This window comes from Anomaloglossus baeobatrachus, chromosome 1 (assembly GCF_048569485.1).
Source record: "Anomaloglossus baeobatrachus isolate aAnoBae1 chromosome 1, aAnoBae1.hap1, whole genome shotgun sequence".
Classification (NCBI taxonomy): Eukaryota; Metazoa; Chordata; class Amphibia; order Anura; family Aromobatidae; genus Anomaloglossus; species Anomaloglossus baeobatrachus.
Window position 1 is genome coordinate 841,145,209 of NC_134353.1, and position 26,686 is coordinate 841,171,894.

At 47.7% G+C, this 26,686-nt stretch overlaps 1 protein-coding gene across 1 annotated transcript in view; it reads right to left on the reverse strand.

Annotated features, from left to right (window-relative positions):
* Window positions 1-7,259, reverse strand: part of ATG10 (autophagy related 10) — a 321,978-nt gene extending 314,719 nt beyond the window's left edge. Inside the window, exon 1 of the mRNA XM_075342003.1 lies at window positions 7,204-7,259. The gene's annotated coding sequence lies outside the window, so the exon portion shown is untranslated. The remainder of the gene's footprint in view (window positions 1-7,203) is intronic.
* Window positions 7,260-26,686: the final 19,427 nt, after the last annotated feature.

A 26,686-nucleotide genomic window follows, 5' to 3' on the forward strand; every position in this document is an offset into this window, starting at 1 on the left:
TGCAATAATCTCCTTTGTGGTCTCCCTGCTAACATTCTCGCCCCTCTCCAGTCCATTCTTAACTCTGCTGCCCGAATGATCCATCTTTCTCCTCAATAACACCTCACTTCTCCCCTCTGTAAATCCCTCCATTGGCTCCCAATCCTCCCCTGTATCCAATTCAAACTAACAAAACGGTCCATAATCTGTCTCCTCCGTATATCTCTGAACTAATCTCCCGATACACTCCAACACGTAATCTCCAGTCCTCTAAAGATCTCTCCTCCTCACTCATTCGCTCCTCACCCAACCGCCTCCAAGACTTCTCCCGACCATCCCCTGTCTTCAGAAATTCGCTGCCTCAACATGTCAGATTATCTGCTACACTTTCAATGTTCAAATAGAACTTGAAAACTCATCTTTTCAGAAATGCCTATAGTCTCCCATGACCTTACTGTCTTACCACCACCGGAACTGTTGCCTCACCACCACCGGAGTTTTCACCTCACCACCACCAGAGCTGATGCCTCATCACTGCCCCACTTATTGTATCCTCTCCAATATCCTATAGAATGTAAGCCCGCAAGGGCAGGGTCCTCTTCCCTCTGTACCAGTCTGTCTACTGCAACTTGTATATGTATTCTGTATGTAACCCTCTTCTCATGTACAGCACCATGGAACCAATGGTGCTCTATAAATAATAATAATAAGTTTAACAACCACCAGGGTCCGAGCTGCCCGAGAGACTAGTCAGATAGGCGGATCCTTAGATGCCTCTCCCCGCCCACTGCCAGTGACTAACAGGTCTCACATAGTGATGAGCGAGCACTACCACACACAGGTGCTCAGCACTAGTCTAGTAACCAGCAGTCGGACGCTCAGACAGGCCTGACTCATGTACAGAGTATAATGGAAGTCTATGGGGAACTCGAGCATTTTTACATTAACTTCCATTATACTCAGTACAGCATTCGAGCTGATCTAAGAGTCTGACTGCTCATGGTAGTGATGAGCAATTGTTCCCCACTGTTCGATACTCGGCCAAGTATCGCGGGTGCTCAGATGTGTCGTCTGTGAAACAATGTCCACGACGCACAGACTGGCTGCACTGCATGATGTGTACAGTCACCCCAGGGAGAGCCAGTCATAGTCTATGAAGGGCTCTCTCGTCTGGGGTTACAACAACACTTTCTGATGTAATGTGACCCAAAAAAAAAGAGGGGGGGACCAAAAAAAAAGAGGGGGGGATATCCTACCCTAACCCCTCCCACTTCCTGAAATGCTCTCTCTATGGTTGTCTGTATGTAAGTCATAGATAGACTTTCTCTGTACTCCTGAGCTACATACTTTTTAGAGGTTTGTTGAGAGATGGGGAAGTTCTCAAGGCCAGAACTGCACTAATCTGCTCGGAAATAAAAGGACTAAACCATGTAAGATATCACCCAGAACTGAACTGGCCAATCAGTGACTTCCACTATACTCGTTACTTGAGTTGAGCCCATCAGAGCATCCAACCTGCCCGACTAGAGGACCGAGCATTTCAGTGCTCACCCATCTCTAATTACGAGTATAGAGCACCCGCGCATGGCAGTGCTCACTCAACACTAGTCTCAGTGTATGTGCACGTATAGGCAGAGACTTGTCAATCTATACAGAGTGTAAGTATAAACGTGTCCGCAGATATAATATATACAAACACACGTATTAATATACGAGTGTATATATGCATGTGTGACGCCCTGGACACCTCAGGGGTCACAGGTCATTACACTCACCACATACACCCCACCCCAGTAAGGTACCACCAGTCAACCAAAAGACCTGACTGCCTCCCTCAGCGTCAGACAGGCACACCAGGTGGGCGGAGTCAGGCGGATAGACACGCCCTCCGAGGAGTCTGCTAGCCTGAGGCAGGAAAACACAGGAGTTGGAGATAGAATTTGGAGAGAGAAGGGAGAGGAGCGCAGTTCTGTGTGGGGCCTGGGTTGGAACCTAGGACCCCCGATCAGTCAGGCAGGCAGACGGTAGTGGCCGCCTGCAGGAGACCAAGAATACAACCGGTGGAACCGTAAGGGACCGGGACAGGGAAGTGGCCCGCCGGAATCGAACCGGGGAGCCAACTGGATACCGGAGCACCAGGCAGGGTACTCAGACCCCAAACTAGGCTATAAGCCACCACCATAGTCAAATCGACTGATTGCGGTCTGGACCTCAGGGGTTCATTCCCACCTAAGTCCCGATTGAAGGCAACCCGTCCGGATAGAAGCCACCGCCAGAGGCCAGAGACCCAAGGGGCCAGCGTCTGTGGGCAAACGGGCTCCTATGACACATATACGCCGGGGAGCGGGCTACCAGTGCTCAGGCACAGTAGCCAAGATCACATACAGGTGCAGGAGAAAGGCGGACATTACCAACCTATCTGGAGAAACTGCAGCTGGCTGCGGGCCCCGTTCGTCACCCCGTTTGGTTTACCAGTGACTGAGTGGTTTAATCGTGAGTACACCAGTGCCCTCAGGCACCGCACCGCGCTGCACCACCACCTTGCGCCCTGCACCCCGGCCCCTCGCCAAGGCGGGCCCCGGGACCAACATCCCCTACCCACGGAGTTCCCGTACCTTTACCGCAGCGGTGGTGTCCACCATCACCACAACCCGTGGGTGGCGTCAAGAACGTTACAATACAACCACCACCACCACCCCCTGCGTGCACCGCCACTACGCCCTTCCAGAGCGACGTGACCCCCGGGTCCGGAGGCGCTCAAGCCACCGACACACACGCGAGCTCGGACCCGAGCGGTACACATGCATCTGTAAAGGTGATAGATAGATATATATATATATATATATATATATATATATACACACAGTACAGACCAATCACTGATCAGAATTGAAGCAAATCTGTCTGATAAAATTATTACACAGTTGTTATTTTAATGTGTACTATTGATGATTTATGAAATAAAAATTAAAACAATGCTTACGCTTTAAGGAGTTAATCAGGCTATTAACCTCTTCACGACCTAGGATATACAGTACAGACCAAAAGTTTGGACACACCTTCTCATTCAATGAGGTTTCTTCATTTTCATGACTCTGAAAATTGTAGATTCACATTGAAGGCATCAAAACTATGAATTAACACATGTGGAATGAAATACTGAAAAAAGTGTGAAACAACTGAAAATATTTCTTATATTTTAGGTTCTTCAAAGTAGCCACCTTTTGCTTTGATTACTGCTTTGCACACTCTTGGCATTCTCTTGATGAGCTTCAAGAGGTAGTCACCGGAAATGGTCTTCACTTCACAGGTGTGCCCTGTCAGGTTTAATAAGTGGGATTTCTTGCCTTATAAATGGGGTTGGGAGCATCAGTTGTGTTGTGCAGAAGTTTGGTGGATACACAGCTGATAGTCCTACTGAATAGACTGTTAGAATTTGTATTATGGCAAGAAAAAAAGCAGCTAACAGTCTATTCAGTAGGACTATCAGCTGTGTATCCACCAAACTTCTGCACAACACAACTGATGCTCCCAACCCCATTTATAAGGCAAGAAATCCCACTTATTAAACCTGACAGGGCACACCTGTGAAGTGAAGACCATTTCCGGTGACTACCTCTTGAAGCTCATCAAGAGAATGCCAAGAGTGTGCAAAGCAGTAATCAAAGCAAAAGGTGGCTACTTTGAAGAACCTAGAATATAAGACATATTTTCAGTTGTCACACTTTTTTGTTAAGTATTTCACCCCACATGTGTTAATTCATAGTTTTGATGACTTCAATGTGAATCTACAATTTTCAGTCATGAAAATAAAGAAAACTCTTTGAATGAGAAGGTGTGTCCAAACTTTTGGTCTGTACTGTATATATCTATATATACAAACCCGTGTGTGCAGTAATACCGTTTATGCATCTATAAATGTCTGTGCGAATGTGTGTGTGTGTGTGTGTGTGTATATCTATATATATAATTGCCTTATTCTGTCTGTCTGTCTGTCTATCTGTCTGTCTATCTGTCTGTCTGTCTGTCATGCTCCGAAATTGTGTCCTTACGGTGACACAAAGCTGATTGGCCGCTGGGCTCGCCATGGCCCCGCCCCCCCACACGGATTGGCCTCTCGCCCCGGCTCTCTGCAGGCCCCGCCCCCCTCACGCAATGCACGCTCGCTCTGGCCCAACTGACACGGAGCTCCGATTCCCAGGTGAGTACACACACACATCAGATCACACTCACTCTCACACATCACAACATCCTGGGATATCGCTTGCTTCTACACCGGCTCCGTCAGGATCCCGGCAGCGCCAGACATAACCTTGCGATGCTGGGATCTTGACGGAGGCCGTGAAAGCTGGTAACCATTATAAACATCGGGTAACTAAGGTCCCTTAGTTACCCGATGTGTATCATAGTTACCAGTGTACACCGGCTCACACTCACTCTCACACACACCTCACACACACATCACATCGCATCCACACATCAAGGTCCTGCAGCTGCGGAACATACACACACATAACAGCACACACACACACACACAAATCAGATCACACTCACACACACCTCACACATCACATCGTATCCACATACTCACAACATCCTGGGATATCGCTTGCTTCTCGGCGGCGATACTGTGCTGTTGTGAGCTTCCAGGACCTGCCGGGGGATCACATGGCCAGAAGCATCTGATATCCCCGGATGTTGTGAGTATCAGCGCGTATGTGCAATATCGTCAGTGTGTGTGTCTTTGTGTGTGAGTGTATGCGATCGGGTGTGTGTGAGTGTATGCGATCGGGTGGGTGTGAGTGTATGCGATCGGGTGGGGGGTGTGTGGGTGTGTGTGAGTGTATGCGATCGGGTGTGAGAGTGTATGCGATCGGGTGTGTGTGAGTGTATGCGATCGGGTGGGTGTGAGTGTATGCGATCGGGTGGGTGTGAGTGAGTGTATGCGATCGGATCTGTGAGTGTCGGCAGAGGAGCACGGCGTGCTGGAGGGGGCTGAGAGGACAGAGGCTGATCCTGGGGAAGGCTGGGATGGGGAGGCTGATGCTGGACACGGAGAGGCTGATGCTGGGGACAGAGAAGCTGATGCTGAGGACAGAGAGGCTGATGCTGGGGACAGAGAGGCTGATGCTGAGGACAGAGAAGCTGATGCTGGAGACAGAGAGGCTGATGCTGGGGACAGAGAGGCTGATGCTGGGGACAGAGAGGCTGATGCTGGGGACAGAGAGGCTGATGCTGGGGACAGAGAGGCTGATGCTGGGGACAGAGAGGCTGATGCTGGGGACAGAGAGGCTGATGCTGGGGACAGAGAGGCTGATGCTGGGGACAGAGAGGCTGATGCTGGGGACAGAGAGGCTGATGCTGGGGACAGAGAGGCTGATGCTGGGGACAGAGAGGCTTATGCTGGGGACAGAGAGGCTGATGCTGGGGACAGAGAGGCTGATGCTGGGGACAGAGAGGCTGATGCTGGGGACAGAGAGGCTGATGCTGGGGACAGAGAGGCTGATGCTGGGGACAGAGAGGCTGATGCTGGGGACAGAGAGGCTGATGCTGGGGACAGAGAGGCTGATGCTGGGGACAGAGAGGCTGATGCTGGGGACAGAGAGGCTGATGCTGGGGACAGAGAGGCTGATGCTGGGGACAGAGAGGCTGATGCTGGGGACAGAGAGGCTGATGCTGGGGACAGAGAGGCTGATGCTGGGGACAGAGAGGCTGATGCTGGCGACAGAGAGGCTGATGCTGGGGACAGAGAGGCTGATGCTGGGGACAGAGAGGCTGATGCTGGGGACAGAGAGGCTGATGCTGGGGACAGAGAGGCTGATGCTGGGAGGAGAGAGGCTGATGCTGCAGGTAGAGAGGCTGATGCTGGCGCAGCATGGCGGATGGAGCACCTTTGGGAGTGCGCAGCATGGCGGATGGAGCACGTTTGGGAGTGCGCAGCATGGCGGATGGAGCACGTTTGGGAGTGCGCAGCATGGCGGATGGAGCACGTTTGGGAGTGCGCAGCATGGCGGATGGAGCACGTTTGGGAGTGCGCAGCATGGCGGATGGAGCACGTTTGGGAGTGCGCAGCATGGAGGATGCAGCACGATGGGGAGTGCGGAGTATGGCGGATGGAGCACGTTTGGGAGTGCGCAGCATGGCGGATGGACCACATTTGGGAGTGCGCAGCATGGCGGATGGACCACATTTGGGAGTGCGCAGCATGGGAGATGGAGCACGATGGGGAGTGCGCAGCATGGCGGATGGAGCACGTTTGGGAGTGCGCAGCATGGGGGATGGAGCACGATGGGGAGTGCGCAGCATGGCGGATGGAGCACGTTTGGGAGTGCGCAGCATGGCGGATGGAGCACGTTTGGGAGTGCGCAGGATGGGAGATGGAGCACGATGGGGGGTGCGCAGCATACGGGATGGAGCACGATGGGGAGTGCGCTGCATGGGGGATGGAGCACGATGGGAAGTGCACACCTCCCCCCAACACACACACACACGCGCGCACTGCACAACACACCACACCACACACTGGGAACCACAAACAACTGCCCTACACAGACACCCACACACACAGACAACGCTGCACACACAGATATACGCACATACCGCACAACACGCACATTGCACAAAACATACCTCCCCCCAAAACACACCACACCCACACAAACTGCGCAACACACACACAACGCTACAGACACACAGCGCTCCACAAACAACACAACACACAAACAACACCGCTCTCACCCCCCATCACACCCAGACAACACCCAGAACATGTACAGCGCCCTACACAAACACTTGGTAACTACACACAACAACATATATATATATAACAAAAATCATACATGAACTACACAATACGTAAATTCTAGAATACCCGATGCGTAGAATCGGGCCAACTTCTAGTATATATATATATATATATACATATATATATATATATATATATATATATACACACACGCACACTGTATATATATACATGCACACCATATATATAGGTGCATGTGTGCATTAATACCGTTCATGCATATATAAAAGTGTGTTTGGTGTATCTGTAAGGTGTCTAATATACATATATATGCGTGTACAATAATACCGTATATGCATGTATCTATAAATGTGTGTATATGTGTATATACGGTATATATTTCTGCCCGTATATAGCTGTTTCTCTCTGTATTTTCCGCATTGACATCCAGCACATTTCCTCTGATAAACACAACTCACATGTCTTCCTGCTCTACCTTGCTTCTCCCGGCATGCCTCGGTTCATCCTACCGTAATGCTCTGTATAGTGCAGCCCGTCCACATTACCATGCTGTTTCTGCTACGAGGCCTGCTCCTCTCTGCTGTGCGGCCCCTTCTCATGGACCATGAGCAGTTTGGCTTTGTCTGAAAGGCGCAGGTGGAATATATTTTCTGAAAATGAGTGACTGACATAGTTTCTATTACATATATATCTGCACTGTTGGTGGTAGACACAGAGAAGGGCCCCTGTGCAAGAACAATGTATGGGCCTGTTTGAGGCCAAGAGCTCATCAAAATGCACAATTCCACCAGCTTTGGAGGTAGAAATGGCCCCCAACCTCTCGGGCCCCTGTGCAGATACACAGGCTGCACCAATGATATGTCTGCCCTGTGTATCTAATTATTCCCACTTTATTCCTAGCAGGTCACAAAAATCTTGTCTAAGGCCTGCGCCACACATCCGTGCCGCTGGGACTTGTTTGCCATTTTTTACACGTACCGGCGGCACGGAGACACGTTCAGCAATGCTACCCTATTGTAGCAGGCACACACACGTAAAACCACACAGAACGTGTGTCCATGTGCGTTTGTACGTGTGTGCGTTTTTCTACAAGCTGACATGTCAGTGTTTTCTCCGGCATCACGGGTGTCACACGGCCCGCACCCGTACCACACGGGTGTAGTGTGGATGTGGTCCCGTGTGACACGCGCCGGAGAAAACACACATGTCAGAGAAAAAAAAAACCTTAACTCACCTCCAGCCCTCCTGTCTCTGCCGCTGCTGTCACTTTCTGCCAACCGCCGCTCATTATTCTCATTTAATATTCACTTCACTGCCTGGCAGCAGCAGCAGCGGGGACGGGAGGACCGAAGATCAGCACCACGGACAGCAGGAAGGACCAGGTGAGTATGTAAATAACCTGTTCTCCGTATGTTCTCACGGATAGCATGTGGAGAACACACGTGGCCCGCACGTACCAGAGACACGTACTTACCACACGCAACACGCAGGGGAAATACGTGTCTCTCGGCACGTGCGTGATTTTCACGTGAGTGTGTCGGAGGCCTTAGAAAGCACTGATTGTGCTATAATTTGCTTCAAGAGTTCAGCTCTGGAGGTGACGTCTGTACCAGCCACATACTGGTGCCACATTGATGAAAAATAGTGCCCCAAATAGTACCAGTGTGTGCCCATTTGTGCCTAAGGTAGTAATGGTGCCCACAGCATTGGCGATCCTAACACTGCACATAACAGCGAACCAAGCCCTCTGCCCCTACATAGTAATAGTGCCCCTTTCTGTACAGCATTACCGCCCATTGTGCTCACTATGCAGTACAGATGCCCAACTATGTGCCACTCAGCAGCCTTAAGCCTGCTTTACACGGGACGACCGATCGTGCGATTTCACGATCAATCGTACCCGCCCCCGTCGTTTGTGCGTCACGGGCAATTGATTGTCCGTGGCGCACAAACTCGTTAACCCCCCGTCACACGTACTTACCTCCCGGACGACGTCGCTGAGGACGGCGACGAACATCCACTTCCTGAAGTGGGAGGAACGTTCGTCGTAACAGCAATGTCACGCGGCGGCTGCCCAATAGAAGCGGAGGGGCGGAGATGAGCGGGATGTAAACATCCCGCCCACCTCCTTCCTGCCACATAGCCGGTGGGAGCTGCGGGACGCAGGTAAGCGATGTTCATCGTTCCCGTGGTGTCACATGGAGCGACGTGTGCTGCCACGGGAACGATGAACACCCGGCGCCATGTTTCATAAACGATTTTAAGAAACCTAGCGACAAGTACACGAGTCACGATTTGTGAGCGATACTGCGTCGCTAGGAGGTGTCACACAGGCCGACGTAGCAAGTGACGCCGGATGTGCGTCACAAAAAACGTGACCCCAATGATCTATCGCACGATAGATCGTCTCATGTAAAGCACCCTTTAGGCTAGTTTCACACTTGCTTTGGGAGAAATCCGCTGGGTCCGTTGCTGCGTCGTTTTGACGCATCCGTTATTTTTGTGGTGTGAACGGATGCAACAGATCCGTTATTTAACAGGAATCCGTTAGCTGATTCCTGTGAAATAACGGACCCGTTGCATCCGTTTAGCGTCCGTTAGGCGTCCATCTAACGGAATGCGTCGGCTCTGGGGGTTTTTTTGTGTTTTTTTTTATTTTTTTCATTCTGGGCATGCTCAGTAGAAAATAGCAGAATCCAGCAGCGGATTCCGTTGTAAAGCACTTTGCAACGGAATCCGCTACTATAGGGAGCCATTATAAATTTTAACAGAAGCAACGGAATCCGCTGCTCGGCGTCATTTTGACGCAAGCAATTAACGTTACATTCTGCGTCGCTTCCGCTCGGCGGAAGCAACGCAGCGTCGGCCAACGGAAGCAACGCAGGTACTTTTGGCACAATCCGTCATGTATACAAGTCTATGGGAAACAGCGGAATCCGTTAACGGATTCCTCTGTTTTCCAAAAGGGCGGATTGCGACTGAAGGAAAACAACGCAAGTGTGAAAGTGCCCTTATCAGGGCTATCGGCTCCGCTCTGCCCCACTACAGCACTGATGCTTTAATGGCTCTTTTCAGGCTTCCTACACAGTAAGATGCCCACCGCCATAATGCCACTGGAAATCCAGAGATGCCTGTTCTGCCCAGACAATAGTAATAACAACCTGCTTTTTTGTTTTTATTGTGACCCAGCACAATACGCACAATATAAGTAATTATATTTGAGACCCCTTATCGGTAATGGTGCCCAGAGAAAAATTCAATTTCTAGATGATAAGTGGAGGGGCCTCTCCTGGCCGGTGATCTCAGAGACCTGGCACATGTGGCATGATGCAGAAGAGAAGACTCTGCTGTGGGAAGAGAAGCTGATGCGGCAGATGAGGAGGAGGAGGAGGGTGCGGTACAAACTGGCCAGATATATAGGAAAAATACAAACAGAATCTGGTGAGAACGCTACCTCTGAATCACTGCAACACTGAGGTACTACAAGTCACAGCATAGACTAATAGTGGAAAAACTGCAACACTGAGGTACTAGAAGTCACAGCATGGCCTAATAGTGAATAGCTGCACACTGAGGTACTACACGTCACAGCATACCCTGATAAAAAATAACTGCAACACCCAGATACTGGGTCTACAAGTCACAGCATAGCTTAACTGTGAATAACGACACACTGAGGTACTTCAAGTCACAGCATGGCCTAATAGTGAATAACTGCACACTGAGGTACTACAAGTCACAGCATGGCCTAATAGTGAATAACTGCACATTGAGGTACTACAAGTCACAGCATGGCCTAATAGTGAATAACTGCACACTGAGGTACTACAAGTCACAGCATAGGCTAATAGTGAATAACAGTGGCGTAACTAGAGATTGATGGGCCCCGGCACAAAGTTCGGACCCGCCCCCCCCCCCCCTCCATGTACACCGACACCTGGGGTACGGGATGACACTGGCACTCGGGGTACGTGATAATTATGCTGACAATTGGCTCTAAAGGGTGCTTTACACGCTGCGACATCGCTAGTGATGTCGTGCACGATAGCACCTGCCCACGTCGCTCGTGCGACATGTGGTGATCGCTGCCGTAGCGAACATTAGCGTTACGGCAGCGTCACACGCATATACCTGCTCAGCGACGTCACTGGAGACACCGAACAATCCCTCCTTTAAGGGGGAGGTGCGTTCGGCGCCACAGCGATGTCACACAGCAGCCGTCCAATAGCAGAGGAGGGGCGGAGATGAGTGGTCGGAACATGCCGCCCACCCTCTTCCTTCCTCATTGCCGGTGGACGCAGGTAAGGAGATGTTCGTTGTTCCTGTGGTGTCACACACAGCGATGTGTGATGCCGCAGGAACGAGGAACAACCAGCGGCATGCAACAGCAACAACATTTGGTAAAGGAGCAATGTGTCAACGATCACCGATTTTTGCCATTTTTTTCGATCATTGAACGTCGCTCCTAGCTGTCACACGCTGCGATGTTGCTAACTGCGCCGGATGTGCGTCACAAACACCGTGACCCCGACAATATATCGTTAGCGATATTGCAGCGTGTAAAGCACCCTTTACCCTCAGCACCCAGGTTTCCCATGATCTAAAACCCCTCTATCAGCACCCATCTTTCCTATGTTCTGATATCCATCTTATCCTCAGCACCCAGCTTTCCCATGCTCTGTTATACATCTTTCCCTCAGCACCCAGATTTCCAATATCAGAGCATGGCAAAGCTGGGTGCTGAGAGAAGATTATAGCAGAGCATGGGAAAGCTGGGTGCTGAGTGAAAAAGCCTTTTTCCCTTAGCACAAAACGTTTGAATCCCATTCTTGTATCTTTGTCTCCCCTTGTATATAGTTCTCCAAATACTGTAATGGCCCCCACATAGCCTTCCATATAGTATAAAGGGTCCCACATAACCCTTGATGTAATAGAATGCACCCCCATAGTTCTCCATGTATTATAATTCACCCCATAGTACTCAATAGATTATACTTCACCACATAGGCCTCCATGTTTTATAATGCACCCCCATAGTCCATGTATAAGGTAGCCTCCATAGTCCTTCATATATTATAATGTAGCCCCCATAGACCTATATGTATTATAATGCAGCGCCATACTCCTCCATGTAAATGCACCCCTATAGTCCATGTATAAGGTGTCCTTCATTTTGTATAATGCAGCACCCCCAAACCTCCCTGTGTATAATGCAGCACCCCCAGGCCTCTCTGTGTATAATGCAGCCTCCACCAGGCCTCCCTGTGTATAATGCAGCCTCCACCAGCCCTCCCTCTGTATAATGCAGCCTTCACCAGGCCTCTCTGTGTATAATGCAACCCCCAACAGGCCTCCCTGTGTATAATGTAGCCCCCACCAGGCATCCCTATGTATAATGCAGCCCCCACTAGGCCCCCCTGTGTATAATGCAGCCCCCACCAGGCCCCCCCTGTGTATAATGCAGCCCCCACCAGGCCTCCCTGTGTATAATGAAGAAAAAACAAAAAGCCAGCACCAAATGTGCACTACAGCACTAAACATTCCAAACTGTACTTATTATAAAAAAATTTTTGAGATTTTTGGCAAAAAATTGCAATTTCTTGAGCTGCTTCGCCACGTCACGGCAAATCTCATTTGAAGCAGTCCTACACTAAAATATTTTTATAAAATGTGCCATACGGCCTCACATATGAATAGTAGAACTGCTCTTAGCAGCACTCACCTGGTCTATTTCAATCCCGTACCCATGACTGAGTCATGGCTGTGGGCGGGACAGGTCCAAGCAAATGCTGCATGAAGTAAATAGCCTGTGGACAAAGCCTGTGTATAATGCAGAACCCCAGGCCTCCCTGTGTATAATGCAGCCTCCACCAAGCCTTCCTGTATATAATGCAGCCCCCACCAGGCCTCCCTGTGTATAATGCAGCACCCACAGGCCTCCCTGTGTATAATGCAGCCTCCACCAGGCCTCCCTCTATATAATGCAGCCCCCGCCAGGCCTCCCTGTGTATAATGCAGCACCCCCAGGCCTCTGGCAACCGTGTACTCCCTGATTAAAAAAAAAAAAAAAAAATATTACTCACCTCTCTGTTAGTTTCACTACTGCTCCGTCCTCACCTCTGTCCTCCGTTCCGCTGCTGCTCCGGTCATTGTCCTCCCGTCCTGCACTCTGCTCTCAGCACAGCAGTCGCACAAGAGTGACGTCACCGCCCATAGTAGGAGAATGATGGAGCGCCGCTCTATGCTTCATCATTGCTGTGCTCGATGACGGGGGAGGGGCCCGGTGCCACCGCCGATGACACCGGGCAGGGTGGTCCAATGCCGCCGCCGATGACAGCGGGCAAAGGGGTCCGGGTCCGCCGCTTATGACACTGGGCAGGTGGGCTCAATAACGCCGCTGATGACACCGGGCAGGGGGGCCCAGTGCCGCTGCTGATGACAGAGGGCAGTGGGGCCCAGTGCCACCGCTGATGACACCGGGTAGGGGGGCACGGTGTCAGCGGCGGCGGCATTCGTATATATAGCGGCCGCGTGGTCTGCAGAGCGAGCCCCTAAGCTGCCGGGCCCGTTCGCAATGGCGACCTCTGCGACCGGGGTAGTTACGCACCTGGTGAATAACTGTAACACCCAGGTACTACAAGTTACAGTATAGCCTAATAGTTACTAGAAGTCACAAGTCACAGCATAGCCTAGAACTGACTAAATCTACACTGCCACTCACACTGTAGGGGTAAATTTACAATTCCAAATGCACCAAAATTCTAATATTCATTGACCCAGAAGTAATGAGTGTGTGCAATGCAGCACATTTATTAGCAGCTCGGACGCAGTCTATTGTGAATGAGACAATATGCGGACACACGGAGAGTAAAACTGTTTGACTGGAATGAGATAAAAAAATCACATTCCACCCGAACTCATGTAAAGCGGGCTTTACACGCTGCAATATCGGTCCCAATATCGCCAGCGTGGGTACCCGCCCCCATCTGTTGTGCGACACGGGCAAATCGCTGCCCGTGCCGCACAACATTGCCCAGACTCGTCACACATACTTAAAACCTATATAGCAATTAAAAACAGCATAACAGCAACCTCTACTCAAAATATTATGTTTTCCAAAGTGTGCACAGTACCAACATTCCAACCTGTACTTTGAAAAATGAGATTTTTAGCAAAAAATTGCAATTTTTCGAGCTACCTCGCCAACGTCACGGCAAATCTCTTGAGGCAGTCCTACACTAAAATATTTTAATTTAAAGTGTGCCAAACGGCAGTCCTATTGTGCGTATGTGAGGCCGTTTGGCACACTTTAAATAAAAATATTTTTGTGTAGGACTGCCTCAAGAGATTTGCCGTGACGTTGGCGAGGTAGCTCAAAAAATTGCAATTTTTTGCTAAAAATCTCATTTTTCAAAGTACAGGTTGGAATGTTGGTACTGTGCACACTTTGCAAAACATAATATTTTGTCGTCACACATACTTACCTGCCCGGCGACGTCGCTGTGACCGGCGAACCTCCTCCTTTCTAAGGGGGTGGTCCGTGCGGCGTCACAGCGACGTCACTGAGAGGCCGCCCAATAGCAGCGGAGGGGCGGAGCTGAGCGGGACGTAACATCCCGCCCACCTCCTTCCTTCCGCATTGCGGCCGGGAGGCAAGTAAGGAGAGATTCCTCGTTCCTGCGGTGTCACACGGAGCGATGTGTGCTGCCGCAGGAACGAGGAACAACCTCGTTACTGCTGCAGTAACGATTTTTGAGAATGGACCCCAATGTCACCGATGAGCGATTTTGCACGTTTTTGCAACGATGCAAAATCGCTCATTGGTGTCAAACGCAACGGCATCGCTAATGCGGCCGGATGTGCGTCACCAATTCCGTGACCCCAACGAGTTCGCATTAGCGATGTCGTAGCGTGTAAAGCCCCCTTAACTCTATGAGGTCACTCCCATGTGCGATTTTTTATTTTTTTTTCTCAGCCCAAATAGGACCTAGAAAACAATCGCAGCATGCTGCTGGTGGAATCCAATTGGTTTTCACTTGAACCCATACAAGTCTATGGGTGCGAGAGAAACATCGAACTGCACTTGTGACGCCCTGGCAAAACAAGGTAGTCACACAAAAGGCCCCTGCATAACACCGTCCCTCACAGGGTTACACACAGCCGACTTGAAACCCTAGCCACCCGCCTCAGGGCAAGACAAGCACACCAGTGGGCAGGATCAGGCGAATGAAGAATGCCCACCTAGGGTCTAGACAGCCTGGGGTGGGAAAAACGTCAGATAAAGTCTAGAGTTCAAGTTGAGAGGAGTGAAGGCTGGGGCTAGGTGTAGCCCCAGCAGAGGTGAAGCTCAAGTTGACTGGCGCCAGGGTTGGAGCCCTGGTGCCTTGGCTAGGTGGCAGACGGTGGTCTCTGTCAGCAGGCGACGGGAAGACGGCAGCCGGAGATCCGAAGTGGACCGAGACAGGGTTGTAGCCCGTCGGTACCGGCACCGGAGAACCGACCCGGAAACCGTGCACAGAGGGGGTACTTGGACCCTGAAGCCAGGACCAGAACCAACGGCCTAGAGCTAATTAACCAATTGAGGGCATGATTTTAGGTCCTGTCCCAACCAAAGTCCCAAAAGCAGACAACCACCCACAGAGAGGGATAGCGTCAGCGGGCACGGCTCCTCACGTACACAATACACCGGGAGCGGACTCCCGCGTTTCTCACCGGGAAGTCTACACAAGCAAAAACAGTGCAGAGGGAAAAGACGGCGACCTATCAGCACGGGTGGGGGACCAGAGTACAACTGGCCGCGGCGGCCGGCCACCAGCACCTTGGCTTACCAAAAGACTTGTGTGATTTATTCAACTGTGAGTAACCAAACATCCCCTGGTACGTATGGGCGCACAGGCCCCTGCCATCGTCATCCCTTGCACCAAGCCACTGGGTCCCGGGGCAACCATCCCTACCCACGGAGGGGTTACCATCCAGCTGCTGTCACACCTCCCCCGGGTATCCCGCAACAGCAGCAGTGGTGTCACACTTCACCACGCACCGTGGGAGGCGTCACGAACTGAATACGGTCAAGCCTGTACAACTACGTCCCCCCCTTTTTTCATTTGGCGTGTCCCCGGGGTCTGGAGGATCCCTCGAGCCACACAGCGGATCCGGATCCGAGCAGCTCGGCTACTACAGGCATGGGGGGCGCCACACACTCGCATTACACTGAAATGCAGTGCGATAATCACATCAGCTGACAATGGAGGAGATGGGGAGATTAGTCCCTCCCTCTCCTCCGCAGCTGTGCTCCTATCGCAGGATCACATCACAGTATAATGACACTCGGTTCACGATCGCAGCAGAGCGGAAGCTAAGGGTCATTAGCATAACGCATCCGATGCTAAATGCCGTGTGTCCTTAGCCTTATAGTCCATATACATAAACCTATAGGTGGCACTAACTGACTGCCGATCAGTAAACACTCACCAATCAGCAGTCATTTAACCCCTTTACCCCACAGCGGCTTTCTGTTTTTTATTTTAATTTTTTTGGGGGGTTTTATTTACCAAGTTTACTATACATTATACACACATGGTCAAAATTGTTGGTACCCCTCGTTTAATGAAAGAAAAATCCACAATGGTCACAGAAATAACTTGAATCTGACAAAAGTAATAATAAATAAAAAATCTATGAAAATTACCAAATGAAAGTCAGACATTGCTTTTCAACCATGCTTCCACAGAATTTTAAAAAAATAAAACTGATGAAACAGGCCTGGACAGAAATGATGGTACCCCTAAAAATAATGTGACAAAAGGGACATGTTAAATCAAGTTATGTGCACTACTTAGCATCACAGTTGTCTACAATGTTGTAATCAGTCAGTGGGCCTGTATATAGAGCTATAGATACTCACTGTGCTGTTTGGTAACATGGCGTGTACCACACTCAACATGGACCGGAGAAAGCAAAACAAAGAGTTGTCTCAGGAGATTAGAAAGAAAATTATAGACAAGCATGTTAAAGGTAAACGTTATAAGACCATCTCCAAGCAGCTTGATGTTCCTGTGATTACAGTTGCATGTATTATTCAGAAATATAAGATACATGGGGCTGTAGCCAACCTCCCTGGATGTGGCCGCAGGAGGAAAATTGATGACAAATCAAAGAGACCCAGTACAAAGAGCCCAGAAAATCTTCTAAAGAGATTAAAGGTGATCTTCAAGCTCAAGGAACATTAGTGTCATATCACACCATCCGTTGTCGTTTGAGCCAAAGTGGACTTCATGGGAGACAACCAAGAAGGACACCATTGTTGAAAAATAATCCTAAAAAAACAGACTGGAATTTGTCAAATTACATGTTGACAAGCCACAAAGCTTCTGGGAGAATATCCTATGGACAGATGAGACAAATATGGAACTTTTTGGCAAAACATCAGCTCTATGTTCACAGATGGAAAAATGATGCATATCAAAAGAACACTATCCCTACTGTGAAATATGGAGGAGGCTCAGTTATGTTCTGGGGCTGCTTTGCTGCATCTGGCACAGAGTGTCTTAAATTTGTGTAGTGTACAATGTAGTCTCAAGACTATCAAGGGATTCTAGAGAGAAATGTGCTCCCCAGTGTCAGAAAGCTTGGTCTCAGTCGCAGGTTATGGGCCTTGCAACAGGATGATGACTCAAAACACAGCTAAAAACACCCAAGCATGGCTAAGATGAAAAAAAATGGATTATTCTGAACTGGCCTTCTATGAGCCCTGACCTAAATCCTATTGAGCATCTTTTGAAAGAGCTGAAACATGCCGTCTGGAAAAGGCAACCTTCAAACACAAGAAAACTGGAGCAGTTTTCTCTGAGGAATGGGCCAAAATACCTGTCGAGAGGCGCAGAATTCTCATTGACAGTTACAGGAATCGTTTGATTGCAGTGATTGCCTCAAGAGCTTGTGCAACAAAATATTAAGTGGGGGAGGAGGAGGAGGAGGGTGCCATCATTTCTGTCCAGGCCTATTTCATGAGTTTTATTTATTTTTTTAAATTCTGTGGAAGCAGAAAAGCAATGTCTGACTTTCATTTGTTAATTTTCATAGATATTTAAATTTATTATTACTTTTGTCAGATTCAAGCTATTTCTGTGACCATTGTGGGTTTTTATTTCATTAAATGAGAGGCACCAACATTTTTGACCACATGTGTACCGTATATCCTGTAGACTGTGAGCCCAAGCGGGCAGGGTCGTCTCTCCTCCTGTAACAGTCTGTGCCTTGTATTGGTCATGATTATTGTACTTATTATATGTATTATAAAGCGCCATGGAATAAATGGCGCTATAATAATAAATAATAATAGTAAAACTGACCTGGCATTATGATTCCCCTGGTCAGTATGAGTTCATAGATACCAAACATGTATAGTTTTACGCTTATCTAAGTGGTAAAAAAAAAATTCAGATGTTTGTCCAAAAAAGAATTGCAGTTTTGTCACCATTTTACAAGACCCATTCCATTCTCATTTTTTTGGATCTTGGGCTGTGTGATGGATTATTTTTTACGTCTTGAGATGGCGCTGTTAATAATAAAATTTTTGGGTATGTGCGATGTTTTTATCATCTGTTACTGCATTTTAATGCATTTTTTTCTTCCTACGCCCTGTGTCGATCAAATGAATTGATTTTATATTTTGATCGATCGGGCATTTCTGAACTGTGCGATACCCAATATGTGGGTGGCGGGTTTTTTAATAGTTTTATTCTTAAGGGGGGTGTTAGTTTTTTTATTTTTTAATATTTTTTAAAGCTTTTTTTTTTTACTGATTTTACTAGTCCCCTTATAGGGGATTTTATGGCTGTCCACTATGACCAATTCTGCTGATCAGAGCGATGCAGAAATGCTGTGTTCCTGTGAGTGGTAGCGCTCTGCCGACATTCACAGTAAGTGAGTCATCACAGCAACAGGTGTTCTTCATCTGACCCCACGCTGTCATGGCAACACATTGGCGCACCATGATTGGTGCCAGAGACTGGCAGCATGATCTAAGGGGTTATCAGGTATGGGTGGATCAGAGATCCACCCGCGCTTGTTAGCTGCACATATCTGCTTAACAAATCAGCAGACATGTGCGGGAACTACCACAAGTTCGCGGTAACAGGTTGGGAAGGCGACCTAAGACGTCCATATATACAGTACAGACCAAACGTTTGGACACACCTTCTCATCTCTAGAACAACTGTTAAGAGGAGACTTTGCAGCAGGCCTTCATGATAAAATAGCTGCTAGGAAACCCTAGCTAAGGACAGGCAACAAACAGAAGAGACTTGTTTGGGCTAAAGAACACAAGGAATGGACATTATTAGACCAGTGGAAATCTGTGCTTTGGTCTGATGAGTCCAAATTTGAGATCTTTGGATCCAACCACCGTGTCTTTGTAGAAAAGGTGAACGATGGACTCTACATGCCTGGTTCCCACCGTGAAGCATGGAGGAGGAGGTGTGATGGTGTGGGGGTGCTTTGCTGGTGACACTGTTGGGGATTTATTCAAAATTGAAGGCATACAGAACCAGCATGGCTACCACAGCATCTTGCAGCGGCATACTATTCCATCCGGTTTGCGTTTAGTCTGACCATCATTTATTTTTCAACAGGACAATGACCCCCAAATACACCTCCAGGCTGTGTAAGGGATATTTGACTAAGAAGAAAAGTGATGGGGTGCTACGCCAAATGACCTGGCCTCCACAGTCACCAGACCTGAACCCAATCGAGATGGTTTGGGGTGAGCTGGACCGCAGAGTGAAGGCAAAAGGGCCAAGAAGTGCTAAGTATCTCTGGGAACTCCTTCAAGACTGTTGGAAAACCATTTCCGGTGACTACCTCTTGAAGCTCATCAAGAGAATGCCAAGAGTGTGCAAAGTAGTAACTAAAGCAAAAGGTGACGACTTTAAAGAACCTAGAATATAAGACATATTTTCAGTTGTTTCACACTTTTTTAAGTATTTCATTCCACATGTGTTAATTCATAGTTTTGATGTCTTCAATGTGAATCTACAATTTTCAGAGTCATGAAAATTAAGAAACCTCATTGAATGAGAAGGTGTGTCCAAACTTTTGGTCTGTACTGTATATCCTAGGTCGTGAAGAGGTTAATAGCCTGATTAACCCCTTAAAGCGTAAGCATTGTTTTACTTTTTATTTCATAAATCAATAGTACACATTAAAATAAACAACTGTGTAATAATTTTATCAGACAAATTTGCTTCAATTCTGATCATTCATTATCAAAATTCTCAATTCTAAGGTAAAATCTGTATTCAGTGAAGACTTTCCCATCACTGAGATAGGGGATGAGAGCTGTTGCTGATGAGATTCTAGGACTACAGGGGGAGGAGCTGAAGTTAGAGCTCCACCCCTCCACACTCTTCTATCTACATAGAAGCTCAGAAGTTTGTCAGAAAATAAAGAATTGCGCTTTTGTCTCCATTTTCTGAGACCCATAACGTTGTCATTTTTCAGGTTCTGGGGCTCAGTGATGGCGTTTTCGAAACGTTGCTGTCTTTTTTCATCTGATGGAATAAACATGGATTGAATTTCGCCTGGTGGGACGCTGTCATCCTTTCTCTTTTGTTTGTTTTTTTGCGTCTTGAGCTGGCGTTTTTAATTATACCACTTTTAGGTAGATGCGATATTTTGATTGCCTGTTATTGCATTTTATTGCATTGTTGTAGCGACCAAAAAAACCCTTATTCTGGTGTTTGTTTTTGTACAGAGCGGTGCTTTAGCAGAAATGCTAATCTGTGAATTCCAGTGTTTGCGGGAACTACATCATGACAGTGATAGAGGTCATCAGATGACCCCCGGCTTTTATGACATCCCATCAGCACCCCGTAATCACTCAGGGGCTACCAATGGGTGCGGGAAATAATGCACTCCCCACCATCGGCTGTTAGATCGCACTGTCAAGAGATTGACAGTGGGATTAAACAAGTTAACTGGCACAGGTGGATCTTCAATACACCCGCACCTGTTAGCTGTACATGTCAGCTGATCAGGGGAAAAATGCAGGCTCACCTTACGAGTCCGCATTAAAGGGACATACTTGACCTATATCTTACGATATGTCATAGGTCGTAAAGAGGTTAAGTGAAGAAAAAAGATTTCTCTGATAAGATATAGTACAAAATTCTCATATTTGCTTGCGCTACTTATTTGTGCAAACAATTTTGTAAGTACTGTTAACATTTAAATGAATATGTTTAGGGCTAAAAATATATTGTGGGATTTGGGTTTCATTAAGGCTACACTCACACTTGCGTTGAACGGCATCCGTTGCTAGCCGCCGCCTTGAGGAATTACGGTAACCGTTGCAGGAAACCGTTTTATTCCTCATAGACTTCTATTAGCTACGGATAGCAACGGATGACCTTGCGTTCCATCCGTCAGTCGACGCTGCATTGCATCCACCTGGCGAATGGAACACTGCATGTAGCATTTTTCTGCGCTTGGCGGAGTGTCAAAAAAACGCAACCTGCAGGATTCCGTCGGCGTCCGTTGTTTTTATAATGGACTCCTATGGTGGCGGATTCCGTTCCATTAACGCAACCGTCTTTACACAACTGCGCATGCCCAGATGTGTAAAGTCAAGAAAAAAAAAACTATAACGGATTGCGTTCTTTTGTACGATCCGTTGCATCCGTCACACAACGCAATGCAATGGATGCCGTTCAGCGCAAGTGTGAAAGTAGCTTAACAATTTTGTGCGGTTTGTCTTGAACAGGCTCTATATATTTCTGCCCTTTGCTGGCCACTGAATAACATAACTGAGAATCTCTCGATCAGCTAATTCTGATGGGAAAGTGTATAATTCTCCTATCTCTTAGGCCTCTTTCACACGTCCGTGAAAATCACACACGTTTGTCACGGACGTGTCAAAGGTGCATATTGCCCTCGGTGAGCCGTGTGTATGGCACACGTGTGTTCTCCGTGTGTTATCCGTGATAACACACGGAGAACGGGAACTTTCTACTCACCTGTCCCTGGCTTCGCTGTCCGTGGTGCTGATCTTCGGTCTCCGCTCCTGCCGATTCTCCGCTGCTGCTGCTTCTGGCTGCAGTGAAGTGAATATGCTATGAGCATAATGAGCGGCGGTCGGCAGCAAGTGACAGCAGTGGCAGAGACTGCAGGGCTGGACATGGTGAGTAAAGTTGTTTTTTTTTCTCGCAGACACATCTGTTTTTTCCGGTGCGTGTCACACGAACACATCCGTGTGGTCCGTTTGTGTTACGTGTGACCCGTTTGCGTTCGTGTGACACCCGTGATGCCGGAGAAAAATGGACATGTCTACGTGTGGAGCATACGGGCACATGTATGGTCCACATGTACACACGGTCCATGGCAGAATACGCACGTGAACGCAGACCCATTGATTTTAATGGGTCTACGTGTGCCCGTGTCTCCGGTATGTGAGGAAACAGACCAAACACGTATCAGAGACAAGGACGTGTGAAAGAGGCCTTAGGCAGAGTTGAAATGTCCTGTAATTATCTGTTAGAACGGATTGTGCAGAGATTCACTGGCAAAATGATTTCTGCTGGATCCGTTTTTTTAACATTTGAGTCTATGGAGGACGGATCCATTAAATGATTGCTATTTATCTTCCATTTGAAAAGTAACCTGTAAAAAAAAAAACGGATTCATAACAAATGCAAGAATAACGGACGACTTAATAGCAAGCTGAGTGTTAACGGATCCGTCCTCCTTAGACTCCAATGTTAAAAAAAAACGTATACAGCAGATATCCGTTATTAACCCCTTCATCCCCAGCCACTAAAACACCCTAATGACCGGGCCATTTTTTGCAATTCTGATCAGTGTCACTTTGACAGGTTAAAACTCTGGAACACTTCAATGGTTCCGGGTGATTCTGACATTGTTTTTTTGTGGAAAGTTGTACTTCATGATAGTGGTAAATTTAGGCCAATATTTTTTGCATTTATTTGTGAAAATTTCGTACATTTTTCGAAAATTTCGCAATTTTCAAACTTTGAAATTTTATGCCCAGAAATCCGAGAATTACCATATTTTTCGCTTTATAAAACGCACTTTTGTTCGCCCAAATTTTGGGGGAAAGTAGGGGGTGCGTCTTATAATCCAAATATACAGATTATATACTGCAGGGTCCTGGGGAGGGGGGGGAAGCTCTGGAGCGGTGCTGGGGGATGAGGCAGGTTGGTTGAGGCTGGTGAAGGCTGCAGGAGGCAGCTGGAAATCTCCCGCTCATATAATATGCACTGACGCTGTCCATCAACTTGGTGCTGAAACCGCACCGCAGTGATGGGCTAGGGGAGCGGTGCATATTATATGTGCTTGCACCCTCCTTTGATGGCACATGCCCCCCCTGTGTTAGATATGGCCCCCATGCTGCTGCCCATAGTAAAATAAAAAACTCTTTACTTACCTCCTCCAGCGTGTCTCCCCGGTCTCCCTGCTGCTGCTGTGATCAGGCACGCAGAGATGATGTCACTGTGCTGTGCCGATCACATGACCGGCACCGAGAAGCAGGAAATGGAGGTGCTCAGCAGCATGGAGGGAGACACGAGGGAAAATAGCACTGGAGAAGATAAGTAAAGAGTTTTTTTATTTTACTATGGGCAGCAACATGGGGGCCATATCAAACACAGGGGGACATGTTCCATCCATAGGGGGCCATGGGCAGCAGAGGGGGACGTGTGCCATCCATAGGGGGTCATGGGCAGGACATGGGAACATGTGCCATCCATAGGGGGCTATGGGCAGCACAGGGGGACGTGTGCCATCCTTAGGGGGCCATGGGCAGCACAGGGGGACTTGTGCCATCCAAAGCGGGCCATGGGCAGCACAGAAGGACGTGTGCCATCCATAGGGGGCCATGAGCAGCACAGGGGGATGTGTGCCATCCATAGGGGGCTATATTCAATATAAAGGGGCCATATCCAGATTAAGGGGGCTAATTTTAGGATGCGGGGCTATGAGGGACATATACCCTATATGATTTGTTAGACGGACACTGGCATTATAAGACGGACCCCATTTAACATTAAAATAAAATTCTCTTTTCCTTCACCAAATTTGGGGGTGCGTTTTATAATCAGGTGCGTCTTATAAAGCGAAAAATACGGTATGTCACACAAAATAGTTACTAAATAAAATTTCCCACTTGTCTACTTTAGATCAGCACAATTTTTGAATATTTTTTTTTTTTCGTTAGGAAGTTAGAAGGGGTCAAAGTTCATCAGCAATTTCTAATTTTTCCAACAAAATTTGCAAAATCATTTTTTTAGGGACCACATCCCATTTGAGGTGACTTTGAGAGGCCTAGGTGACAGAAAATACCCAAAAGTGACCCCATTCTAAAAACTGCATCCCTCACACTGCTCAAAACTACATCCAAGAAGTTTATTAACCCTTCAGGGGCTTCACAGGAACCAAAGCAATGTGGAAAAAAAAATGAAAATTTTACTTTTTAACACAAAAATGTTACTTTAGCCATAACATTTTGCATTTTCACAAGGGAGAAAAGAGAAAATGCACCATACAATTTATTGTACAATTTCTCCTGTGTACACTGATACCCTATATGTGTAAAAGTCAATTGTTTGAGCTCACGGCAGAGTTTGGAAGGTAAGGAGCGCCATTTGAATTTTTGAATGCAAAATTAGCTGCACTAATTAGCGGACGCCATGTCGGGTTTGAAGACCGTCTGAGGTGCCTAAACAATGGAGCTCCCCCACAAGTGACCCCATTTTGGAAATTATTCACAATAAAATTTACCGTGCATTTTTTCCTGAGTACGACAATACCCCATATGTGGTAAAAATCAATTGCTTCGGCGCACAGCAGGGCTCTTAAGGGAAGGAGCGCCATTCTAATTTTTGAGCGCAAAATTAGCTAGACTCATTAGCAGACACCATGTCGGGTTTGGTGACCCCTTGAGGTGCCTAAACAATAGAGCTCCCCCACAAGTCACGCCGAAAATTGAGCACGGATGCAGATCCGTTATGTGCATCCCTGATGAGCTTCTCGGCCGCTGCAGGACACACACATGGATGAGGTGCAAAAAAAGTCACAAGATACGGACAAAAAAAAGTCCCGCCGAAAATTGACCACGGATGCAGATACAGTGCCTACAAGTAGTATTCAACCCCCTGCAGATTTAGCAGGTTTACACATTCGGAATTAACTTGGCATTGTGACATTTGGACTGTAGATCAGCCTGGAAGTGTGAAATGCACTGCAGCAAAAAAGAATGTTATTTCTTTTTTTATTTTTTTTAAAATTGTGAAAAGTTTATTCAGAGGGTCATTTATTATTCAACCCCTCAAACCACAAGAATTCTGTTTGGTTCCCCTAAAGTATTAAGAAGTATTTCAGGCACAAAGAACAATGAGCTTCACATGTTTGGATTAATTATCTCTTTTTCCAGCCTTTTCTGACTAATTAAGACCCTCCCCAAACTTGTGAACAGCACTCATACTTGGTCAACATGGGAAAGACAAAGGAGCATTCCAAGGCCATCAGAGACAAGATCGTGGAGGGTCACAAGGCTGGCAAGGGGTACAAAACCCTTTCCAAGGAGTTGGGCCTACCTGTCTCCACTGTTGGGAGCATCATCCGGAAGTGGAAGGCTTATATAACTACTGTTAGCCTTCCACGGCCTGGACAGCCTTTGAAAGTTTCCACCCGTGCCGAGGCCAGGCTTGTCCGAAGAGTCAAGGCTAACCGAAGGACAACAAGGAAGGAGCTCCGGGAAGATCTCATGGCAGTGGGGACATTGGTTTCAGTCAATACCATAAGTAACGTACTCCACCGCAATGGTCTCTGTTCCAGACGAGCCCGTAAGGTACCTTTACTTTCAAAGCGTCATGTCAAGGCTCGTCTACAGTTTGCTCATGATCACTTCGAGGACTCTGAGACAGACTGGTTCAAGGTTCTCTGGTCTGATGAGACCAAGATCGAGATCTTTGGTGCCAACCACACACGTGACGTTTGGAGACTGGATGGCACTGCATACGACCCCAAGAATACCATCCCTACAGTCAAGCATGGTGGTGGCAGCATCATGCTGTGGGGCTGTTTCTCAGCCAAGGGGCCTGGCCATCTGGTCCGCATCCATGGTAAGATGGATAGCACAGCCTACCTGGAGATTTTGGCCAAGAACCTCCGCTCCTCCATCAAGGATCTTAAGATGGGTCGTCATTTCATCTTCCAACAAGACAACAACCCAAAGCACACAGCCAAGAAAACCAAGGCCTGGTACAAGAGGGAAAAAAACTAGGTGTTGCAGTGGTCTAGTCAGTCTCCTGACCTTAACCCAATTGAAAACTTGTGGAAGGAGCTCAAGATTAAAGTCCACATGAGACACCCAAAGAACCTAGATAACTTGGAGAAGATCTGCATGGAGGAGTGGGCCAAGATAACTCCAGAGACCTGTGCCGGCCTGATCAGGTCTTATAAAAGACGATTATTAGCTGTAATTGCAAACAAGGGTTATTCCACAAAATATTAAACCTAGGGGTTGAATAATAATTGACCCACACTTTTATGTTGAAAATTTATTAAAATTTAACTGAGCAGCATAACTTGTTGGTTTGTAAGATTTATGCATCTGTTAATAAATCCTGCTCTTGTTTGAAGTTTGCAGGCACTAACTTATTTGCATCTTATCAAACCTGCTAAATCTGCAGGGGGTTGAATACTACTTGTAGGCACTGTACGTTATGTGCATCACTGATCAGCACTCGGCAAGATGAACGGACAAATGAGGTGTAAAATTGGACAGGGGATACAGAAAAAAAATGATACTCACAGTACCCAGAGGATTAGCAGGAGGATCACTGACCAGAGGAACTGCAGGAGAAATAGAAGGCAGCAATATGGACAGCTTATTACAGGAGCAGCAGGCAGGAAGTTGGAGATAGC